The sequence below is a fragment of the Amphiura filiformis genome, chromosome 3, assembly GCF_039555335.1.
Source record: "Amphiura filiformis chromosome 3, Afil_fr2py, whole genome shotgun sequence".
Classification (NCBI taxonomy): domain Eukaryota; kingdom Metazoa; phylum Echinodermata; class Ophiuroidea; order Amphilepidida; family Amphiuridae; genus Amphiura; species Amphiura filiformis.
The window spans coordinates 18,617,553-18,642,205 of record NC_092630.1 but is presented as its reverse complement, the minus strand read 5'-3'; the positions used below and the strand labels follow the sequence as shown (position 1 = coordinate 18,642,205).

The 24,653-nt window shown below is 35.5% G+C and overlaps 1 protein-coding gene across 1 annotated transcript in view; it reads right to left on the bottom strand.

Annotated features, from left to right (window-relative positions):
- LOC140148156 (uncharacterized) overlaps positions 1-6,349 on the bottom strand; it is a 49,128-nt gene extending 42,779 nt beyond the window's left edge. Inside the window, exon 1 of the mRNA XM_072170019.1 lies at positions 6,301-6,349. The gene's annotated coding sequence lies outside the window, so the exon portion shown is untranslated. The remainder of the gene's footprint in view (positions 1-6,300) is intronic.
- Positions 6,350-24,653: the final 18,304 nt, after the last annotated feature.

The following is a 24,653-nucleotide window of genomic DNA, read 5'->3' as shown; positions in this document are numbered from 1 at the left end:
AATGTACTAGTAAATCAATATTGTATCAGGATCATTATTATACCGTCCCTACTTAAGGGATCGGATACAGATTTAATGTTTGAACAGTATTTTTTGTAGGACATGATTGCAAATCAGATCATAATCAAGTTGCATTCTGAATACAAGTAATGTCCTTCTGATATCAAATAATTTTGATTTTTTGAAATTTGCGTTATAATATACATTTTATGGCAAATTATTCAAAATTGATATTTTTGACATTTTTAACAGCCCTCAAACTAAACTTTATAAACTAATGATTATTATGTAGTTTTCTGTACTTAAACAAAAGTGTACAAATGTATGCAGCTACAGACACTTTTAAGTACCGGTACATATCATTAGATTTATAAAATGTACTTCCAACGATTGTTAAATATCAAAAATATCAATTTTTAATAATTTCCCACAAAATTTGTATTATATTGTGAATTTCAAAAAAGGAAAATTATTTGATATCAGAAGGACATTCCTATATTCAGAATGCAATTCCATAATGTCTGATGTGCTCTCATTAGAACTAGCTCTCATGTCCCACAAAAATTACTGTGCAAACATTGCTATCCGATTCCTTAAACAAATAAACTAGAGCGGTTACCGCACCATAGCTGAACCATGGACCTTTGGCAGTATATTATGGTAGATGTGAGATGTAGAGGATCATACCTATTTGGCATTTTAAGATATGAAAAGGACCCAAAACATGACCCAGGTTTTATGAGGAGTGTCACCCCTGTTGTGGAAATGGTTTTTATTATATTCTTTACTTTGTTCTCTTTCATTTGACACCACTCGGGGGGTCATACCTTCCTGGCATCTCGAGATATGAAAAGGACCCAAAATATATGAATATTGACCCAGGACTTCCGAGGAGTGTGACCCCCGGTGGGGAAATTATTTTTATTATATTGTTTACATTTTTCTCTCTCATTTGACACCACTCAGGGGGTTATACCTTCTTGGCATTTTGAGATATGAAAATGACCCATATGAATAATTGACCTAAGTCTTATAATGAGTGGCACCCCCGGGTGTGGAAATATTTTTATTATATTTTTTTTTTATGTTTTCCTCTTTCATATGACACCGCTCATGGTGCTATACCTCCGTGGCATTTAGAGATATGTCCATTTCAGACCAAATGGTTAGTTAGTAACCTAGGGACCTAGTAACATATACACTATAGGCTGATACATGTACCATTTCATGGTTCAGCAAAAAGTATATAGTACTTGGTTTAATTTTGTTTATAAATGTGTCATGAGCATCTTTTTATAGGTGGATACCAGAGCTTTAAAAGTTTTAATTATTTATTATAATTTATCACTGTTTTGTTTTAATAATTATTGTTAAAGTTTTTTTAATTTTTTAAATATTTATTTGTATTATCATTATTATCATTATTTATAACTTACAGTTTAATTAATTGACAGTTAAACAATGATAATCCCTATTGCTGACGACCGAATTAAAAAGACTAGTTTGCGTCTGACATCAGGGCAAAGGTGTGACGTGATTGGTTGCTGACCTGCGCAGTACAGAATTTTTGGTCTAGTTGACAGGACGTCAGACGCAAACTAGTCTTTTTAATTCGGTCTGAAATTATATTCAATCCTGTGTAAAGCAGAAAACTAATTAGGCCAGTACTAGTTTAACAATTTGGTAAACATATCAAGGTATCATTTACAAAATTATCCATATCTTGAAAAGTATTGATGCTACATGTATGTTTAGAATTTTGGTGTAATTTTGAAGTTTATTGTCCCGTACTCACATTTTTATTCAAATCATGAAATGTCTAAAATGCGACTTGGTTTTGTCGGAACGGGTCACATATTAGTATGCAGGATCCCAGGGGGCCACTGATCATTGACCAGGGGGTATCATGCGTGGCCAAAGATTCAAGTAAAAAGGGTCTTTTTTCATGATCAGGCACTGTACTTACGTATCGTGAATAGGGTATCTAAAGCAAGGAAATTTAAGAAAAAGGGTATAACTTGCACAATAAATCACAGTGTTTTGGGTTCTTTGAGACTGAGACAAATGTAGTATGGAATAAAGGTTTAAAGTTATGAACTTTTGAATTTGTGTTTTCCCAGTTATCATGAAGGGTTTTAGAGTCAAAATATGACTGGTTTACTTGCTTCCAATGGGGGCAAAAATAATGTCAATTCTTATTTAGGGTATAAAATTGCACTTGTCATACTTGTTTAGGGTGCTGTTTGAGACTTCGTGGCCACGCATGATACCCCCTTGTCAATGACCAGTGGCCCCGGGTGCAGGATTCTAATTCGGCAATATCCAACTTTGCACATCAAAAATAAAACAATTAAAGGTCCTTACCGATGGACAGCCTCATCCCCCATTTTATTCATCAAAACTGAGATTTAAATTTGATATCAGAAGAAAGTATATTGTTCTCATTACCCCCAGTGAAATATTCAATGCCCAAGAAATTGTTTGTTTAAATTGTGTGAACAAAAACAAAGTGATTTGAAGTATACACATAAAATGGGCAGGCAGGGACCAGGGGCATAGCAAGAGCATCAGGGGCCCATGGACAAGGAGCAGTACGGGCCCTTTTAACCAGGGCGGGATTTACCATGGGGGGTCTGGGCCAGGTCAAAATTTGGAGGCCCCAAACTCACGTGCTGAGGAAGGCATGACTCAAGTCAATGGCCAAGTTTTGGTTTACGTAGAATATAGAGGGGGATTAACATATTTTGTTCCGATGTTACTAGGTCATTAAATTGCGCGAAAAGCACACGAAAAAAAAATCAATTTCAGTCTATTTTAGCCCCAGAACAACATGAATTTTGCCATTTGAATGCGCGCGAAGCATGGAAAACTTTACAATGTTGCCCTATTTTGGTCAAAAAACATGCTGTTATTGGGGCAGAAAGATGCATAGGTCAATTTTGGGGCCCCCCAAATTGGGGGCCCTGGACCCGGCCTATCTGGCCCAATGGTAAATCCGGCCCTGGTCTCCATTATCAGCCCTTATTTAGTTTTCGCTTTTGTGCTCGGGGCCCCTGATTGCCCTGAACCCTCAGGGCCCATGGACTTCGTCCACCCTGTTCCCCCGCTTGCTACGCCCCTGGCAGGGACAAACGATTTGCGTGGAAAAATAGCAAATTGCACACAAAAGAATAGCAAATTGCGTGGAAAAAATAACAAATTGTGTGGAGATTGCACGGAACTTATATACATAAAACACAGAAAGAAAACAAAAAACATGTCAAACCATGAAATTGTTATACCATGTCATATATGTTTTAGCAAATATCTAAATCACACAATTTGTGGCAATTTTTGACCATTTCAGGCATTTTGGCAGCTATTTTGAAAAGCGCCCTCTATCTGGAGTTTCCCATCATTTGACCATTTCATACTACAAAAAAAAATCATATGCCCTGTGATTTGGTCACAGAATCACTATTAAATGACAAATGAAAGTAATTTGAGCTAAGTTTCGGTGGTGGTAAAACTCAAAATTACAAAAAATTTCTACATTTTGCAGCAATTTTGCCCAAAATTGGTTGATTTTGTCCCCCCTTGAAAGTCACCCCCCCCCTGAAAATTCCTGGCACCAGGCCCACCACTGGTAAGTTTTACTCAAGATTCTTAGTCAGGGGAGTGGTCTAGTTCGTAGACACATTTCTGATTGGACAATCGCATGATTTCGGGTGCCGTCTATCAGGCCGTAGAGCGACCCACGTCATTATGCGTCTTGATAATGCGTAACACGCGTGTAGAGGTGCTTGGCGTATGTATCGCGCTGGATGCGTGAGACTAGTGCGGAATACGTGAAGCGCCCAAGAAATACGCGCAACAGAATACGTGAAGTTGTAAACAAGTTTCGTTCATTTTATAATGAGGGGAGTTTTTTATAAATGACGGTAACTTAGTTTTTGCTTAAAAATTTTGTATTACAGTTATTAAAATAATATTTAACTGACTAAGAATGAGAATAAGCGATAGGAATTTTTATTTTGCCTATCCTCTACCTATGATGAGCGACAGGCAGGTCCAATATTTTTATCGTAGTGGATGCCGCGCAGCCGGCATCCACTACTCAAAATATTGGACCTGCCTGTCGTCTATCACACGGTAGAGGAGAGGCAAAATAAAAATTCCTATCGTTTATTCTCTAAATATTTAATTAGTACTATTTTCACCCCCGTACTGTGTGTGTACAGATTACTAACAGTGATGCAAGCAACCAATCAGCATCCAGAAAATCGTTGACCCAATGATGTCATCGCTGGATTTTTATTGATAAATTTGCACGACTCTCAGCTTCGATTTATTGTGACCTTTACTATGTGTGAATTATTACCAACAATGCATAGCTTCTAAAATGACTCGAATACACGATGAGAATGTACGATTTCCATGCTGGAAGTGGTTTCAAACTCTGTCAAAATCCGTCAAGGGAAAGGGATTTTATAAAATATTTTATACCGGCATTTTCAGGAAAATCTTGGAAGACCGGTGAGATTTGATAAAGTTCAGAATCGTTCAAAAACATGAGTTTTAATTGCAAATATTTATTTTTTTTGTGTATGAATGTGAATGTCTACTCAGTATCTGCTATTGACATATATGTGACCCCTTGGCACAAATGAGCCCTGAAGTCGCCAATCATCATTTTTGAGATATTCAACCAAAATATTCTGCTTGAAATTAGCTTTAAAATGATGTATATCATGTCTATAGTTCTTGACATTTAAGTAGTGAAAATCAATAAAACAGTCAATAAATCCTTTGTTTCCTATTGTTTATTGTTAAGTTCGATGGAGCATATCTCAATAGTGGCACTGGCGACATCCGGGCTCAGTTGTGCCGAGGGGTCACATATATCGTAGCGTTGAATGCGCTGAAGGTTGTGAAGCGGGTCCATTGCAAATTTGGTGGTTCTCTTTGTGACATTAAAAATCCGTCTTTCGCATGGCCGCTGTGTGTGTGTGTCCCGGGTGTAGGGGTGCGTTGGTATTTGCCTTCAATCGGGGACATATTCAAAATTTTTAACCTGTGGGGATACACCCAACTGGGAATATCCCCGATTTTTCAAAGGACTCTACATGTATACAGGGTAACAGGGGCTATAGAGCGTGTTTTAACACTCTACAGGGCAATAGGGGGTGATGTCTCCATTTGCCCTGTAGAAAGTCAGGAATGTATGACAATTTCCTAGTCAACTGGGGAAGATCAGGCTCTATTATGTGTCAACTGGGTATCCCCATTTTCATGGTTACGCACCCTGTGTAAAATGTGTGTATCCCCGATTGATGGGAAAAACAGGTGGGGGTGTGTATACGTGAATGGGGGTCGGCTATGCACAAATGGATTCTGTTGATACGACCTGCATGCAGAAACACTATAGCCTACTGCTGGCTGAGTGTACCAGTCATAGCAGGGTGAAAAATATACCACAAACTTCCCCACAAAGTCAATGTTTATTCTCAAATACATGGTGTAATATAAAGCATTATTGAATATTATTAAATTTAACATAATTTGAACCTGAAAAAATTGAACATGAAACTTCATGAGTGATTTTTCAACATATTTGACTGTTGGATATGGGTGCTGCAGCTTTGGAGCTAATGCAACATGCACATTACTTTGAAGTTGGTAATGGGTAAATTACACTGTCCCCCCCCCCCCTAATCACCCATGCACTATATGGGCCCAGAGGCTATGGGCCATCTTATGTGGCCTGCGCACCTTTGTTTCCAATGGACATTTTATTGTGAAATGTCATTGTACATTAAGGAATACATAAAAAAAATTCCACATAGCCCCCGAATGAAAAGTATTTAATTATCTTTGTAATCACTCAAAAAGCATTTTGTGTGAATTTTACATCCGAACTAGAGGCTATTAAATTTTTACGAGCCTTTTTATTTTACATGTAAAGCCTATCATGGGGGTGACGATTAGAAATGGACGGCAATATATTGAAAAACCCTCACTTTGGGCCATTTTAGACACTAAAATGCCCATAAAAAAGAATAGCCTCTAGAGTCTAGTTCGGATGTAAAATTCACACACACAATGCTACCTGAGTGAGTACAAACAATTAAAATAAATTTCATTCGGGGGCTATAGCAAAAACAAAAAATGTCCATACCTTCATGGTTAATATGAAACAAAGGTGTGTGCCTGTGGTAATCTGTGCTTTTCAAAACACTATTTGACTGTCTCTGTATGTCTGGTTCCACACAGCACATAATTCGATCCTCCCCCAGCCACTGATAAAACTTTTAAGCTTACCTAGTATGCTATAATATTATCCTGGCAATCCTGCATCACTCGACTAGTACATGAGTAGTACACATTATACTATAGTAGTCACGTCATCATGGTAGTAGTACTGTAGGCCTATCGAGAAATACTTTTTCAAACATGCAAATAGCTAAGAAGTTAGTCCCTTTTGATGGATGATTGCCTTCAACTTCAAGCTTGGCCTGGTTTCCGCGGTGATGCTGTACAAACGGGTGAAACGTTGAACGGTAGTTAAATAAAGCTTTAAAAAGTTCCTTGATATCATCAATGATATGACATTCAGATTCATCATGACTGTCGACTTCACGGTCGTGTGATGGTCGTGTGTGTATATGGCAGATTGACCGTAGCTGCAAACGAATGTCAGTACCGCCAGACGGTAACCGGACATTTCATCCCCTCGCATTTTCATCCCCTGGACATTTCATCCCCTCGCATTTTCATCCCCTGGACATTTCATCCCCTCATGTTAAAACGCTATTGTAGCGTTCTTTGAGCGTGACAGTAAAAAAGAATGCATATGAATATAATAATTGTTTAGGATATTTAGAAGGAAATAATATAAAGAAATTAATCTTTATTTAAAATTAGTCTTATTTATCCAATGTATGCACCGTGTTCTGTATGAGCTATCACCAGCTGATCACGCGTATAAAAATCGATCGATGTTGAATGGCAATAGTGCAATGAATTTACCTATTGAACAGTGCGTGTAGGCCCTACACGGATGATTCTAATTCAGTATTACGCCTAGTATTATTATTAAATGTATTATTATTTTGTTATTTTACCGGGGTAGGCCTATCATTATCATTATATTATTATTAATATTTTTATTATTATTATTTATATTATTAGGCCTATACTTTTTTTTTTTTTGTTGTTGTTGATATTTAGCCTGGACTACTTAAGCTAAAGTGTATTTCTTCTCTTTCTTTCTGTTATTTATGTATTTATTGTGTATTGTTTATGTATCTATAGGCTGTTTATTTATTTATAATTATTATAATTTATGTATTTATTATTTATTTTGTTTATTTATTTATCATTATTTACTTAGTTGTTCATCTAACAAAATTAGTACATTTTTATGGGAACCATGTATCTGTTATGTGGATAGTATGTTATATTATTAATAAGATAGTGATAAAAGATAATATAGACCAGTATAGTTAATAATAGTTACATTCAATGAATTTACCTAAATTGAACAGTGCATACGCGCATATCTCCAGTCCCGGGGCATATGTTTTGTTATTACTGTATTCTAAACAATTATTATATTCATATGCATTCTTGATTCACTGTCACACTCAAAGAACGCTACAATAGCGTTTTAACACGAGGGGATGAAATGTCCAGGGGATGAAGTGTCCAGGGGATGAAGTGTCCAGTATTCCCGCAGACCACGTGTCTGTTCATATTAGTTGAGGAAATATTTAGGTTACTTTTCACCCCCTCTAGATTTAATAACACTTACTTGTTCAAGTAACGGTGTCCAGTACCAGATTCGATATGTTCACAAGATCAACAAAGTGAATCTAAGCACCTAATTTGGTAATAGACACCATTAGCACTTCAAAAAAAAAAAAATCTTAAATCCAAGACTGGGTGCAAAGTAGCACTCTTTATATACCCAACTAAAATGTAAGCAAGGGGATTCCCCAATACAACATTTTGCATACATATCGCGTGACTCATTTTAGTAAAGCAGGGCATGGCAAAGAGTGTGCACTTTGTGCTGAAGTTTTGTACTTTGTCGGAATGTTTGCCACCCCACCGCGGTTTTCAGGCCAAAAGGTGTGTGTGTGTGGGGGGGGGGGGGGGGCAAGCAATTTATGGCAGACCATTTTGAGAATCCATATCCACCACCCCCCGGCGCTGTGGCCCAGGCTAGTAAGAATAAGATTTGAAAATGCCATGTCTAGCTTATTCGTTGTTGTAGGGGTTTACTCAATATTCCTGAAAATACAGCACTATTTTTTGGAATTAAAAAATATTATCCTGTTTTGCCAAATGAAACATAGCTAAAGCCTGCTACTTTAGTTCTAACTGGCAATAAAAATGTAATTTGAATATTTTTGCAATTTGAATGAAAATGGGCCAAAATGTGCAATTTTGCATGCTTTCTTATAATTGTAGTCACAAAATCTTGAGTAGGCCTATATATATATATGCTTAGAGTTAGCTCTTAATTTTATGTTATTTATGATAATTGGTTATAAAATAGATTAGACAATGTTTTTCCAAAAATTAGAACGCGTAACTTGAAATTAGTCTTTGTGCAAGTCTTTGGGGTTGATTATCACAGCATACGAAAAACGCCCTAAAAAGGCATGTTTATGCCCGGGGGGGGGGGGTACTCAGTACAAATGACCATATGGGGACATGCCGCAAATATGGGTAGCATTTTCAGCCTCTTGGTATATCAATGACCCCTTTTTCAAAGCCTATTTTGGTATATGAATGGGTCCTTTTTTCAAAATTGTCTCAATTTTTTCGGAAAATGGTCCAATTTTTCATTAATCTAGCCAAAATTTTTAAAATTTTCCTAAAATTTTGGGAAAATTTGTAAAAACTAAGACAATTTGGGTTAAATTCGGCCGAAAATTTTGGCTTTTGGTATATCAATGGGTCCAAATTTCTTGAAAAATTGGTATATTTATGGGTCCACTTTCAAATTCTCAGCGGCACGTCCCTACCAAAACCAAACTTGAGTACCCCCGCCGGGGTTTATGCCCATATTTCCAAAAATTGCCAGTTAGAACAAATTTGACCCACTCACCAAAATCTGGAGATTGTAACACAAAAGGCTATAATTGAATGTGGAGTTTGTAAAATAAGGGTCTACAAAGATGCTTTTGGTGCATGAGAACTTCAGGATACTCAGGGTCGGATCCAGGAATTTTTGATAGAGGGGGCGCCTTTTGGTCGACGACGAAAAAATGGTGTTAAGGGGGTTACCCCCTCGAAAACTAAACGGTTTTGGCCCATTGCTTGCTGTTCATGGCCGAATTTGTTCATTTTTTGTAAATTTCTTTCATTTTTTGTATTTTGCCACAGGTGAAAAAACAACAACATGGTTTTAAGGCGACGAAAAAAGAAAACCCTGTTCTACGGGCCCGACCGACCCAGATATTGAACAAATTGGGAAAAAATTTTCCTGTACAAATGAATACCGACCCAAATTTCGACAATTTCAGGAACAAATTTTTTTTTTTGTATTTCCCAATTTTTTACAGATTTTGGTGATTTTTGGGTCATTTCCAAAAAAAAAAAAAAAGTCAGACCGACCGACCCTACTTGAAAGGTCCGTCCGCCCGAGAACAGGTTTTCTTTTTTCGCCGCCTAGCCGCGGTTTTATAAGAATTTACTTATCGGCCTTGAAGACACTCAGGAAAGTATTTTTGTAACTTAATAATTTGTTTTGAGATGAAAAAAGTGAACTATTTATCACTTTTTTAGTTATGTCATTTTTGCCGGCAAAAACTGGCAACATTATAAAGAAATAAAAGGCATGTGTTTTCATTGCTCACTAATGCATTTAACTGAAATGCGGCATATCAAATTCAAAACCTTTTCATATAAGGACCTGATGAGACAAAAAATATGTTGAATGATTCAATGAAACTTGTGTGTTACTGTTTATGAGCTTTCTTTGTGTGTTACTTTTTAATATTTGACTGACTACCTATGAGTTGTTGCAAGTTTTTGCCGGTTTAAAACAGTTTTTGCCACCGTGCCAGCCGGCAAAAACTGGTAAAAGGATGGTCTGATTAACTGTGATCAACAACCTCTTCTCCACTTGTTCTCCATCAAAATGGAGATTTCAGTAAAGTGCATATATTTCTCGTGGACAGCAAAACAATTTGTTTGGATTTTGTACACAAAATTGGGTCTAATGTCACCATATTTTCAAAATCGCCGGAATGGTCAAAGGGGTGGGAATTTTACTTGGAATTGCCCATTGGGCATATTAATGCAGGGACTGTGTTTTGAGGAGAGCAAAAGCAATCAATCTCTACTGCATACTCTCCTTAAATCTGATACAGGAGAGTGATTTTTAGCTTTTCTTAGTTGACTATTCTGTCCTTATATTGTAAATGCTCTAAACAGCTCTCCTCAAAGGCTCCAGAAGAGCTATTTAATGCTCTCCTGCAAATTCCAGAAGACAGTCCCTGATTAATGGGTCCTAAAAATTTCTTTTGTATAGTAGATACAGGCAGCATTCCAGACTCCACTCCAGACATCCACACACAACTTTAGAAGACCCCTGTAGGCTTGCTGATATAATTCATATGACCTTATAATTATCACCATATTCTGATTTTAATCAGTTCAGCACAAAAAATTAAATTACTCAATATCAGGTTTATTTGCATAGATCAAGAACAAGTATGCATAAAATGAATCAACAACCCATCTGTTCATCTTTTCACCTCACACTTGGTAATGATGTAGGTGCATATTTCGCTGGTCACGTCATCAAATTGGGTGCATTACCCTTATCTCACACAGAGCGTATACCTATACAAACCTGTTTTGTTGGCATGCTTGTGGTGCAATCACAGAAAAGCACTAACCACATCATTACCAAAGCTGAGGTGAAATTATATTTACATAACATAGACGCATACAAAAATCTTGACCAAAGTAATATAATGGATAAAATCAAGTACTGTTAAAATAATACCTGTATCTATGACCCATAACAAAAAGTAAAAATAATAATGCCCAAATTATGGATAAAATCAAGTACTGTTTAAGTCATAATGTACAATTTCTGTCCTCTGTAAGAATGTCCTTCCTGTCTAAGAGAGAAAAGGTACAAGGCAGTGTAAGAAAAGAAGACACATGAAGAGTATAAGAAAAGGCACACTGAGATAATCATACACATTATTTAGAACTGCCAAATCATATAGAAAGTCAGCTATCATCTTTTTAACACTGATTATTGGATAAGTTTGTGTTATATCTTTCAATACTATTTATTTCTATGAATAGAAGTTAAATTAAGCACCAACTCATTACAAAATCCTAATATTTATCTCAGTTTTTTTCTATGAATGGAAGTCAAATCAAGCACCGACTCATACTGATTACACAAATGATCTAAAGAACACCAAACATTCACTTCAAGTCTATAATCAATTCATAATTGTATAAGTTACAAAATCTAAAAATTTACCTCCACGACTAAAGTTAGATATCTAAACACTACCACATGATTGTTTCTAGGGAAACAGGACGGTTCGCACCCTTTCAATTTCGGACCCGTGCACTTTCGCCCCCTTTCAATTTCGCACCCGTGCACTTTCGCCCCTTTTAAACCGCTGGGTAATGTGCTGCTGTTGATTGATGATGCACGATCGATCGCTTCAACTCCGGCGGTACAGTGGGGTGTTGTATGTGTATAGTATTGGTTGACTGTTTAGTGTTGATTGTCTATGTTTGCAGTACCGGTACTGAGTCCAGCGTGTACAAAAGCAAATAGTAGGCCTATGTTTACCCGGGATGTTGATGGACTCTCCGGTTCGATTGAATTTAATAGGTCTATATTATTACAATATATAAAATGTGCTTCGACTGAAGATTGGTATTCATTATGTTTTTGATTTGTTATCATATTTTACTTAGGCCTATTTTATTTTATTTCATTTTTATTTTATTTTAGGCCTATTTATTATTATTATTATTATTATTATTATTATTATTATTATTATTATTATTATTATTATTAGAATTATTTACCTTATTAGTACTTTATTAATAGCTATATAATTTAGTGTCAAATTATTTATGGCCTATAAAATTATATAGGGCCTAATATTGATATGGCCAAAAATTTGATGGCTTATAATTTATAATTTTATCCCATCTTTATGTTGACGAATTTATCTTCTTTGACATGAAATTTCTCAAAGACAAATGCGCACAAGCAAAACAAACGCCTGGCATCAGCTCAGTTGCGATAATGCTGTGCTGACTTTCGCCACCTTTCTTCACCATGAGTATTAGCTGCCACTAGTACGCGAAAAGCTCGGGCGTGACATGGGTTCAATCAATGTAATGGTAGCCTCACGGTGACTAGGCAGTAGCACGCATATATTCGTCCCAGAACATACCCGCATCGGATCGATTGCTTGACAAGTCTCCGGCCCGCCGTCAGCGTGACTGTATACATAAGGTGTGACTTCTTCAACCCATTATGTAATGAATGACTTACGGGAAAGTGCCGAGTATGGTGTGGGTTCAATCAATGGTACCGTAAACAGAAACGCGAAAGTGCCATATGCCGAGCGACGTACGATAGAATGCTTGACAAGCCCCCGGGCCACGCGGCCGCGTGCCAGAATAAACTTGTCAAGAAATACATGCATACAAAGTTATTTATTTACGAACAATATGCTACGATTGCACATTGAGAAATATTACAATTGCATCCATATTCTTTGCCAAATATAAAATATTATTAATCAGGAAAGTTTTCTGTTCGTTTTAATGAGAAATGTAAATAATGAACCAAATGTTTTAACTTTTATGTCTTAATGAATGATGTATTTTGTCTGTGTTCTTAATTAATTTAATATATATATTTCTACAAGTGTTACGTAAATTGTATAAAACAAAGAAATGTAAATACTTTTAATGAATTTTGATATATTTGATGTATGATTTTTTTATGTTTATGTTTAAAAAAAATTCTTACATATATAGGGCCTATAGATGTATAATTCTACCAATTGTTATGTATATTGTTTTCATGACACAGGGCCCTGTAATAGCAGATTTATCTGAAGGGTAACCCTGTGTAAATATGGTTTTAATAAATAACATAAGTAAATAAACAAATTTGTGGAAAAATGCTATCCAATTCTGCATTGTAAATGATTGACATTTTTGTGTTCATGATTCATTTTGTTTACCGGCCTGTCAATCACGGACTCATATCTTACGCGGTATCTTAATCCGCTAAATACTTTATGCCGACAATTTTAAGGCAGGATGTTTGAACTCGAAGATGTCAATAATGTAATAGCATCTATTTCTTAGATATTAATAAAGAAAATCGTGTAAAGGGGATGATTTTCATTCTTTCTTTATTTTTTATAGTGCCTTTTTTTCTTTTTATCAAGAAAGCTGCTTTGTCTTTTGAAACGTCTTGTTTTTGGATGTTGCTGCACATTATAATTTATTTCTGTCAATTAGATTTGTTCAGTTCATCTTAATTTCTTTGTATTTAGTTTTTTTTCTTCTTTTTTTTTCTTTCTTTCTTACTTTCTCTTTCTTTCTTTCTTTGTTTTTCTTTCTTCTTTCTTTCTTACACTTACACATTAAAGTATTTATTTTGGAACTTAGCTACAAATATTATGAATTTCAACTAAACACAGAAACGCTATATATTCAATTTATTATAATAACTATTATTGTTATTATTACTGTTATTATTATTATCATCATTGTTATTATTAGGGTCTGTGCAATAATTATGAGCCGGGGGAGGGTAAAATGGGGAGGGGGCAAGAAATTTTTGACGAGCCGAAAGGGAGGAGGCAAGCAATTTTGGCCAGCCGAGAGGGGGGGGCAAGTGATTTTGGCACACATTCAAGTGGCGCCTTTTAAATAAAACGCTCTAAAAATGCTTAGGAAAAAAGGTTTGAAGGTTTGAAAATTGGGATCCCAAAAATTTAGCATGTGTAAGGGGGCAAAGATTTTTGGCGGGCCGAGGGGAGGGGGCAAGCAATTTTGGCGGGCCGTTCGAAATTAACCCGGGGAAATAATTATTGCACAGCCCCTTATTATCATTGTTATTATTATTATTCTTATTATTATTATGAAATATTTGGGAAAATAACCTGGTGAGTGCAGTTGAAAGTTTTAATCTGTTTGCTTCTTGTTTACTACCTGCACGTATGAACTTACACAACTGCATATTATTATTATTATCATCATATTAGGCCAAGTAAAAAATAAAACATGTTTCACGTCTGGGTTTTCGAAAAAAAAAGGAGGAAGAGGGGCTTTTTATTTTCTATTTTTATCGCAAAATTGGTGTAAATACCCATACTTAGAGCTGTTTTAGCGTATACAATAATGCCTAGAAAAGGAGGAGGCCCTTTTTATTTGTTGTTCTGGGAGTTACACCCCCTCTAATGATCACAAAACCTTCCTAAAATGTTTCTTGTATCTTAATAAGGCTATAGAAAGCATCCCAACGTCCTAGACATATTTTTTGAAAAGTTATAGCTGAATTTCAAAAAATAAAAATATATTTGTGGAAACCTCAAAAAAGGAAGCGGGAGGGGACGTGAAACATGTTTATTTTTTTATTTGGCCTTATATTTTTAAATTAACTTTGTTTATATTATTATCATTGTTATTATTATTATTATTATCATTGTTATTATTATTATTATTATTATTATTATTATTATTATTATTATTATTATTATTATTATTAAATTAAATTTGTTTATGTGTTTTGTGTTACTCCCCCATTGGATTTTGTGTCATACTTTCATTGTTTTTCATTTTATCCATTGCTTGTTGACACTTGTATCATTTTGGATCCATCCTTTGGATGTCAGTTGGAACAAATTCCCCCTGTTTTTATACATATTCTAATTAATAATTAAATATAAATTTATTATTATTACTATTTATATTATTACTATTTTTATCATTGAATTCTAATTATTTCATTATTTTGGGTAAGCCTGCTGCTAAAATATCTGGCCTGTAATATAACTGAAAAAAAAAATCGTTCCTCTATTTTGTTTTAAAATATCCTTTCTTTCCTTCCTTCCCGGGTTTATCATGACTTTATAATAAGTGCATGCCCGCCGGCCCAGTACTATAAACATACTACGCCGCATCGCCGGGAGTTCAAATAATCGATCGTGCATCAATCAACAGCATGACAGCAGCACAATAACCGCGGTATAAAAGGGGCGAAAGTGCACGGGTGCGAAATAGAAAGGGGGCGAAAGTGCACGGGTCCGAAATTGAAAGGGTGCGAACCGTCCAGCATTCGTTTCTAGTATGATGTATACTGCGCCAATAAAGTATCCTTACAGTTGGAAAAATAATCACAATTCCCAAACTGAACAATATTGGGTTAAATTTGTTTTTTTGATAGATGCACTATCTAATCCTGCACATTATGACACCACATTGAATCCAATGTGACCTCAAGAAGTAAAGTTACAAGCAATTGAATAGACGAAGGTCCAGTTTTAAAAGTGACAAACTGGCCTATACAAGCATAAAAAGATTCCAACAAGCGAAACAAAGAGACAACACAGTTTTTTCAATGAAGCGTTATTTAAAGCAGTTTTTATTTCAGTTTTTACTTCTCTGTACTTTTCATAACTTTCATTTTATTTGTCAGTTCTTTTGTTTCAGTTTTCTTTTGTTCCTTTTGTTTAAATTAAAGCCAAACGCATAAATTAGCCATTCACCACTCTCAAACCAGATGTCTAGTCTGTGGAGTTTTGAATAGGCCAGTTTGTCACTTTCAAAACTGGACCTTCGTCTAATCAAATGCTTGTAACTTTGCTTCTTGAAGTCACATTGGATTCAATGTGGTGTCATAATGTGCAGGATTAGCTAGTGCATCTAGTAAGAAAACATATTCACCCCAATATTGTTCAGTTCGGAAATTGTGATTATTTTTCCAACTGTAAGGATACTTTATTGGCGCAGTATATAACAACCACAGAGATTAGACCCAAAGAGTATCAACCCTGCCATGGTTGAGTGTCACTCTAGGAAAGGCTGCAGGATATAACACGTGCTAAGTGATATGCGGCAAACCTTTGACATGACAAACCAATATGGCTGATTTACCACAGCGTTAGGCCAAAAAAAAAAATTGTTGTGTTGCCCTCAACCGTCCGACCCTAAATCCTGAAAAATCAGGGGTGCATTTTTTTTTTTTTTTTTGAATGATGATTTTTACAGATTTGTTCAAAAACTCAATGTTTTTTACTTAAAATTAATATTTTATTGAAAGACTAGTCTTTAATTGATGTCTAACAGGTATCCAGAAGTCAAAATTGACAAATGTCCCCTAATTGAAGAAGCATTATTTAATATTTGAGGGGATTTTTAAAACTGAAGGTTTAAAAAAAAAAAGAAAAAAAAAAAAAAGAAATCCGACCGTCCTACCCAAATTTCCCATTTTCCCACTTGAGGGCAACACAACAATTTTTTTTTTGGCCTTATACACAGGGCAATTCTGAGTTGGTACTCTTTGGGTCTAAACTCCTTGATAACAAGCCACTTTTAGAATCACCTCATAACTAGCAAAATCTATACATAAACAAATAGGTAAAATAAAATAGATAATACATGTATATTTCACAATGCATTACTTAATACAAATTGTTCCATTGGCAAGGAACCAACCAGACTCTGTCATTTTACAGTATCCATCATATTAACATATTGTGAGATGGAAATTGGGACAGTGGGCCAACTTGAAACTGTCCATATTCTAACGGGTTTGAGCTGCATTTATACATGTAGTCCCTGGAAGCATCCTCTATCATGTCACCCAACTTTAAATTATGTAAGTCTACAACCTACATTTATAGTAAATTGTAGATAGATAATTCAAACATTTTGCTAGGCAAATCCAATGAATAAAGCCACTACTTGTAGTGACTTACTTTTTCATTGGATTTGCCTAGCAAATGTTTGAATTATCTATCTACAATCTACAAATGCAGCTTTTTACATTTATAGTAGTTTTGTTCCATTATTTCTGCTGATGAACAAGAGTTGCACCAAAACATTGCTATAAGAAGCTTGATAATGTAACTTCCAAAAGTTCCTAAATTGGAATCCCCTACTTCCCTGCCAATAAATAATTGTTGCTTCCATGTGCGATGAAAATAAAATTGCATTATGAATTGTTACATGCAGCATACAGGAAAATAACACGCATATTACGTAGCAGAATGCAGCATGTTCGAATCAGTAGAAATAAAATTGTTATAACCCATCCAAGACATAATTATATGAGGAATACTTAAAAAGTCCCAAACTCACCCCTCGCTAACCAGGCGCCAGTCACATATTACTTAACTAGCATATGTGCTGCTACTAACCAATATTATGAGTCTTATTGTTTTTGGCCAATAATAAGCCAAACAAACTCTAGTTATATAACTCTGGGATGCAGAAACTTAAGTGATTTCTTCCTCATCAGGAGCAAACTTTATCTATTTTGGTTTTCTCCATATTCCTTTTTGCTCCAACATGGCATTTTCTCAATTTTGACAGTCATTTACTAGAAGTGGTGCTCCCTGTTCTCCCTCTTTTTTGATCCCTGGATACAACAAAAATATACAATACACAAGACTCTCTATTTTAACAGATATAACATGTATTGCATGTATTGTGTAGTGGCCCTATTGTAACGTCTTTGCATAGATACATTGATTTCACTATGAAGTGTTGACATTATGTTACACGTTTCTGAATGTTTTGGGTCATCCAGTAGTAGATTAAATTTTAAAATGGGCTATTCCAGATGTATTCCGCACCCCCCCTATGGAAGACATTTAAAAAAAAATACAATTCCAGCTGGAATTGAGATGTGTCTAGAATTCCAGCAGTCATTTTTAGCACAGATTCCGGCTGGAGGGTATGGAAGACATTGAGATTAGGTGAAACTCCGGCTGCTAAAATAAGCGAAAAAAACAAGAGTGGGGATTGTGAAAGGCCATGATGTGCCTATGCAAGACATTCACATTTCTTAATATTCCGGCTGGAAAATGGTCAAAAATGCTCCAATTCCAGCAGAATCTTCACTTATGATCACCATCTCAATTAACCTATGAAAGACATTTACTTGAATTCTGGCTGGAAACAAAAAATGTTCTAATTCCAGCTGGAACCCTATGGAAGACATTTACATTTACGTGAATTCGCTGGCCATATTAGACATATTACCACAATTCGGCAGTGTCTTCCATGGGGTTTTCCTGACATGTGAATTCTGGCTGTCAATTTAGCCCCGAATTCTGGAAGTGTCTTCCATGGGGGGGTGCGGAATACATCTGGAATAGCCCAATGTGCAAAAAGTTGAATCAAAATTCTGAACTCTCCAACAATAAAAGTGTGACCAAACCACCACCGGTCAAATCTCTGCACAGTCTAATGAAGACCCCGTGAACAGATTGCAATTGTAATGTTATTACTGAAAATAGTTGGCGAGTGCAAAATTTTGATCCACATTTTGTCCAAACTAATTAGAATACAATGAGCTATTGAGACAAAATCACATTCAGTACTCAATTGGCCCCAGTTACCAGCGGACACTGAATATTTTTCACAAAGACTTAGTGTCACACATAAATGGACCAAGAAAATCAATGTCTCATCTCAAAATTCTTCTGATGAGTTGCAAGCAAACACTTCTTTTATCATTACAGATAATAGCAATAGAGCTATGAATTTCAAAAATATTGGGTGAGACATTTTGAGCCTAATATTTTAAAACTTGTAGCAAGACCAATAAATATTAGGTATAAAGCATCCAATTTTATCATGATTATGTTTTGAATTCAATATTTACACTTGGATTCATCATAACATATTAATGGTGAAAATGGAGATATGACATAAAACAGTTTTTATACTTAAAAAATATTGCAGGTGTAAATATTACAAAGATTTGGGAAGCCAACTTGCTCATAATGCAAAGTACTAATGCACTTGTGTTGCACCTTCGACACAATCAGTGTGTCATGCCATGAAGGCATTTCAGATTATACATAGTTTGTGAGTGTCACATGCACAAGTAGCGCTTTGTTCCAAATGCATTCCTGGCAAAACAAAGGCCCAGTCCACACTAGTATATTTTCGTCATCGTGTCGTAATTACCCGATTATGATACATGAATGATGAGAGCGTCCACACGGTCAGCATCTCGTCATCGTGTCATAATAAATTCACGCTACGGTAATTACGAAGTCCATTGAGTAAACATAAATACAACGACAAAATACGTACACACAGGTAATTTTCATCATTAATTACGACACGATCATGCTAGAAACCGGTCCAATGATGGAAATTTTCATCATTCGCGAATGATGACACGATTGTAGTATGCCGACGACATTGAGCGGACACACGGTACTAATATTATAATACGATTATGACACGATCGTAATCGACGGGAAAAAACACACTCATGTGGACCGGGCCAAAAATACACAAACATTTCATCCATGCTTAAAACACAAGATCATGGTGGAAAAGTGTGCATTCTCCTTTTATGTATTTCTGTGGCCTTATGAGCCTGAATGCATCTGATCATGTCACATAATACCCAGGGGTGTCACTCAAATTTTGGTAGAGGTGTGCAGCGCAAAGCACCAGACTTTGGGAACTAAGAACTGATGGTGCAAATGTGGGTCTTAAGGAACTGCCAGAAAGCCTGAAAAAGGGACCCTTGACCGGCGCACATACCCATACCACCTTTACATTTGAGTGACCCCCTCTGGCACAATACGCTTACAAGATAACTTATCTCTTCTATTCTATATTACACACAGATGAGGAAAGACAACAAATCATATCAATACTGATACAATTGACCACTATGTAAATTGCAATAAATCACCTTAATAATATTTTATAGAAGACTACACATAGCATGTATCACTGAGAATGGGGAATATGAAAGCTTCTGAGTGGTCCACTTACCCATACTCTAGCTTATATACCGTAACCACTCAGGTATTAAGCCCACCCCCCTAGCTGGCCGATTTCACTTCAAAAATGGGGGTGGGCTTATAACCGGGGAAGGGCTAGTGCTTGAATTTTAAAATATGAACAATTACCCCCATTTATTATGCCCTATGTACCAGTAATTTCTATCATCTATGTCAATTTCTTAAAATAATAAGTGTGGAATGTTAATTGTCTATACTGATATTTTTTACATTTGTTCTGAAATATGAGAGCAAAGCATTGATTTGATTTAAGAACTTGGCCAAAATTTAGTACTGGGCTTATACCTGAGTGTACCCTTGTTCCCAGAATGTTTTGAAAAATAGGGGGTGGGGTTATAGCCGAAGGTGGGCTTATACCCGGGTGGTTACGGTAATGTATATGTATAAATCTTGATTTGTATTAATCTATTTCTCTGTTTTCTTGATAATTACTGTTATGGCATTACACATAGAATCAATCAATCAATTTGAAAACCAAATAAATAGAAATCTGAATCAGATGAATAGAACTTAGTGTTCTTCTGTTTAAAATATAACATCTAAATAGAGCTATCAATTGGAACTGCATAAATTCTGTAAGTTCAGTTGAGTTGATAATTGTCATGAATTGCACTTTTAAAACATTTATAATCGACACTTTAAAGTCCTATTCTAATAAATTGTCTTTTCTATTCATATATCATGATATTATATGCTAATCTTATGTTTCTTTGAGTTGCTACTTGATCAAATAAATTTCACTCCATACAAACACTATCACTACAATAAAACACTAAAAGTAATTGGAAATAATTTCTATATTGGCAAATTTCAAAACCAGAGATCAAAATAGCAATAGAGGCTGTCAGCCTTTCGCCATCTTGTGGGTACAAATGATCTGTGTGTTCATGCGTCGGATACTACGCTCAGGGCGCAGCTTACCACGCAGCTGTTATCGCGCATCAACGCGGTGATTTTGCTGTTCACGCATGGAGATCGAACGACCATCACAGCGTGTACTCACAAGATGGCGGCATATGACGTCTTGCTGACGGCCATTATGGGTTACTTTTACACTAAGTATCCCCTGGTAGCTACAAGCTTACTTTTAATGCTACTTGACCTGCTATTCTGCATGCAATCTTACAGACAGATTCAACAGCCATATCTAACAATTCACTCAGGACTATATTCTACTTGAATACCATTTATGGCATGGAAAGCTCTTAAGGGGTGGGGTATGAACGTTTGGACAGTATTTATTGTGGGACACTAGAGCACATCAGACATATCCAATTGCATTGTGAATACGAAGAATGTCCTTCTGATATCAAATAATTTTGATTTTTGAAATTGCAATGTAATACACATTTTATGGCAAATGATTAAAAATTGATATTTTTGATATTTAACAGTACTCAAAGTAAACTTTATAAATCTGATGATTTATACTTAAAGTGTATGTAGGTGGGATGAAAAGCCAACGATCAATTGAAAATTTTGACCTTTCGTATTGAAGATATGGATTTTTTTCCCAAAACACCAAAAAATATTAGGTCTTTTTGGGAAAAAATCCATATCTTCAATATGAAAGGTCAAAATTTTCAATTGATCGTCGCTTTTCCTCCCAGCTACATACACTTTAAGAATATGTCATTAGATTTATAAAATTTACTTCGAGGATGGTTATAATATCAAAAATGTGAAAAATATCTAATTTTAATAATTTGTCATAAAATTTGTATTTATATCGTGAATTTCAAAAATGAAAATTATTTGATATCAGAAAGACATTCTTCGTATTCAGAATGCAATTCGATATGTCTGATGTGCTCTCATGTCCCACAAAAATACTGTTGAAACGCTCAAAACACTCATTCCAGATCCCTTAATACATCACTCGGTATTTTGAAATCTAACACTGAACATATTATAGATTACAATATTATTACTCATATTTGAATCATCAATGACAAAAGTTATTAATTTGAATAAATTTACTACATATTGTAGGCAGTGAAACTGGAAGGCATCATGCAGTTGAAAATATATTACATAAAACATCCCTTAAAACACTCATTATGTACATGAACTTAAACTCCATGATGCTATAAACCACCACTTTTGTTTAAATATGTGACACGATCATGTGGAATGGACAATTTTCAATTTCTGATATTTGTGCATTCACACTTTTAAATTGCTACAGTATTGATGGTCTACACCCTGTTAAAATGTGACTTCTAGTTTCAAAGTTATATAAGATTCTTTAATTTTAAAAACTGTAAAGCAATGTATTGCATGTTTTCATCAATAACTCAAAACCAATTGTGACTCCTCGCCACAACTGAGCCCGGATGTCGCCAGTGCCACTATTGAGATATGCTCCATCGAACTTAACAATAAACAATAGGAAAGAAAGGATTTGTTGACTGTTTTATTGATTTTTCACTACTTAAATGTCAAGTACTATAGACATGATATACATCATTTTAAAGTTAATTTCAAGCAGAATATTTTGGTTGAATATCTCAAAAATGATGATTGGCGACATCCGGGCTCAGTTGTGGCGAGGAGTCACAATTTGGACTCATTCCTCTTGATCATGTCATATATGCACTATTATATGCTTGAAAGAGACTGGGATGCAAGGCAATGTTGACAAATCGTATGTTGCTATTACTATTACTTAATCAGTTAGTCAATTACAACATCACTTCTCTACCTATAGTCCATTTGGCTTCCTTGAGACAGAAGTGTCCATGCATGATTAAAGGCAGTGTATCTGTAAGGTGCAGTCACTTTGTGCTGCATCATACGCTATTTAGTGAATGTGTATGACACCCTGATGCTACGTCTCGAGAAGCCAAATGGACTATAACCCAATATTGCGCTACATCAGCACAGTTAGCGATTTCAATGTCAGTATAGTGTTTGTCAAAATCTATATAAACACAGCCAAAATAAAAAGTCTCCACTAGTTCCATCCCCATTTAATCAGAGTCTGATGAGTTTATGGCAAAATAATTTATATAATAATTTTCTATACACTTTCCTTCGAAGGTTGATACCAAATTTAATATCAAAAGTTTAATCATCGTGAGCATAGTAGCCGTTGTTTGGAAATTCGTGCAATTTTAAAAATGACAAATTACGAAAAAAATCAATGAATGGTATCAGCTTATTATGTGGCCGGAAGCAACCCGTACAGGAATCATTGTACACTTGCCTGCGCACAATTGATTTGCATTTTGACATGCATGGGTAAACCTTTAACCTGCCGGCCTATTCAGGCGATGTAATTCTTGGCACTCACGCTAGTGTCGCTACGTGATACAATTCCCTATGTCATTTTTAAAATTGCACAAATTTCCAAACAACGGTCCTTATGGTCACGATGATTAAACTTTTGATATCAAAGTTGGTATCAACCTTCGAAGGAAAGTGTATAGAAAATTATTATATGGATTATTTTGCCATAAACTCACCAGACTCTGATTAAATGGGGTTGGAACTAGTGGAGACTTTTTTATTTTGGCTGTGTTTAGTACATTTTGTATTCCAAACAACTGTCTTTTATGACAATCTGGGACATCATCAAATAAAATGTAAGGGGCAGTAATATAAATGGTCAAAAGATGCCATAGTACCTTTGCGGTAAAGCGTAGAAATCTTTTGATTCATATTGGCATTTACATATGAAGAATTTATTTCTATACATAAAATGTGATAACACCCGGGGGGGGGGTACTCAAGTTTGGTTTTGGTAGGGACGTGCCGCTGAGATTTTGGAAGTAGACCCATAAATATACCAATTTTTCAAGAAATTTGGACCCATTAATATACCAAAAGTCAAAATTTTCGGCCGAATTTACCCAAAATTGTCTTAGTTTTTACAAATTTTCTCAAAATTTTCCCAAAATTGTGTGTGTTTTTACAAATTTTCTCAAAATTTTGGGAACATTTTGAAAATTTTGGCTAGATTAAGGAAAAATTGGGCTGTTTTCGAAAAAATTGAGAAAATTTTGAAAAAGGACCCATTCATATACCAAAATAGGCTTTGAAAAAGGGGTCATTGATATACCAGAAGGCTGAAAATGCTACCCATGTTTATGCGGCACGTCCCGTATGATCATTTGTACTGAGTACCCCCGAGAAAACACTTGTACTGTAATGATAAAAAGATCTAAAACCAAAATCATAACAAGCAGGTCATTACATAATTTTTGACCTCTTTGTTACCTAGTATCAAGAATTGGAACTGCTTCAGCTGAGCCCTGACAAATCTTAACCTCTTCATTCATGTGAAGAGAATAAACATGTTAGTAACTGCAGGCAACATATCTTAGTTATCTCTCAATCTCACATTCAACAGTTTTACTCCATTACCAATTAGCATGTAAAATATAAAAATTTTACACCTGATGTTATGGACACTGCGGTGAAACCAAACTTTCCTAATTATTTCCTATACTGGCCTCATATATACCCCAGGGGGTACTCAAGTTTGTTTTGGGTAGGGCCACATTGAACACAAATTTTGTTTTATAATTTTTCTCAAAATCAAAATGTATGTATGTTTTGGAAAACTCTAATTTCTAATAATTGGGC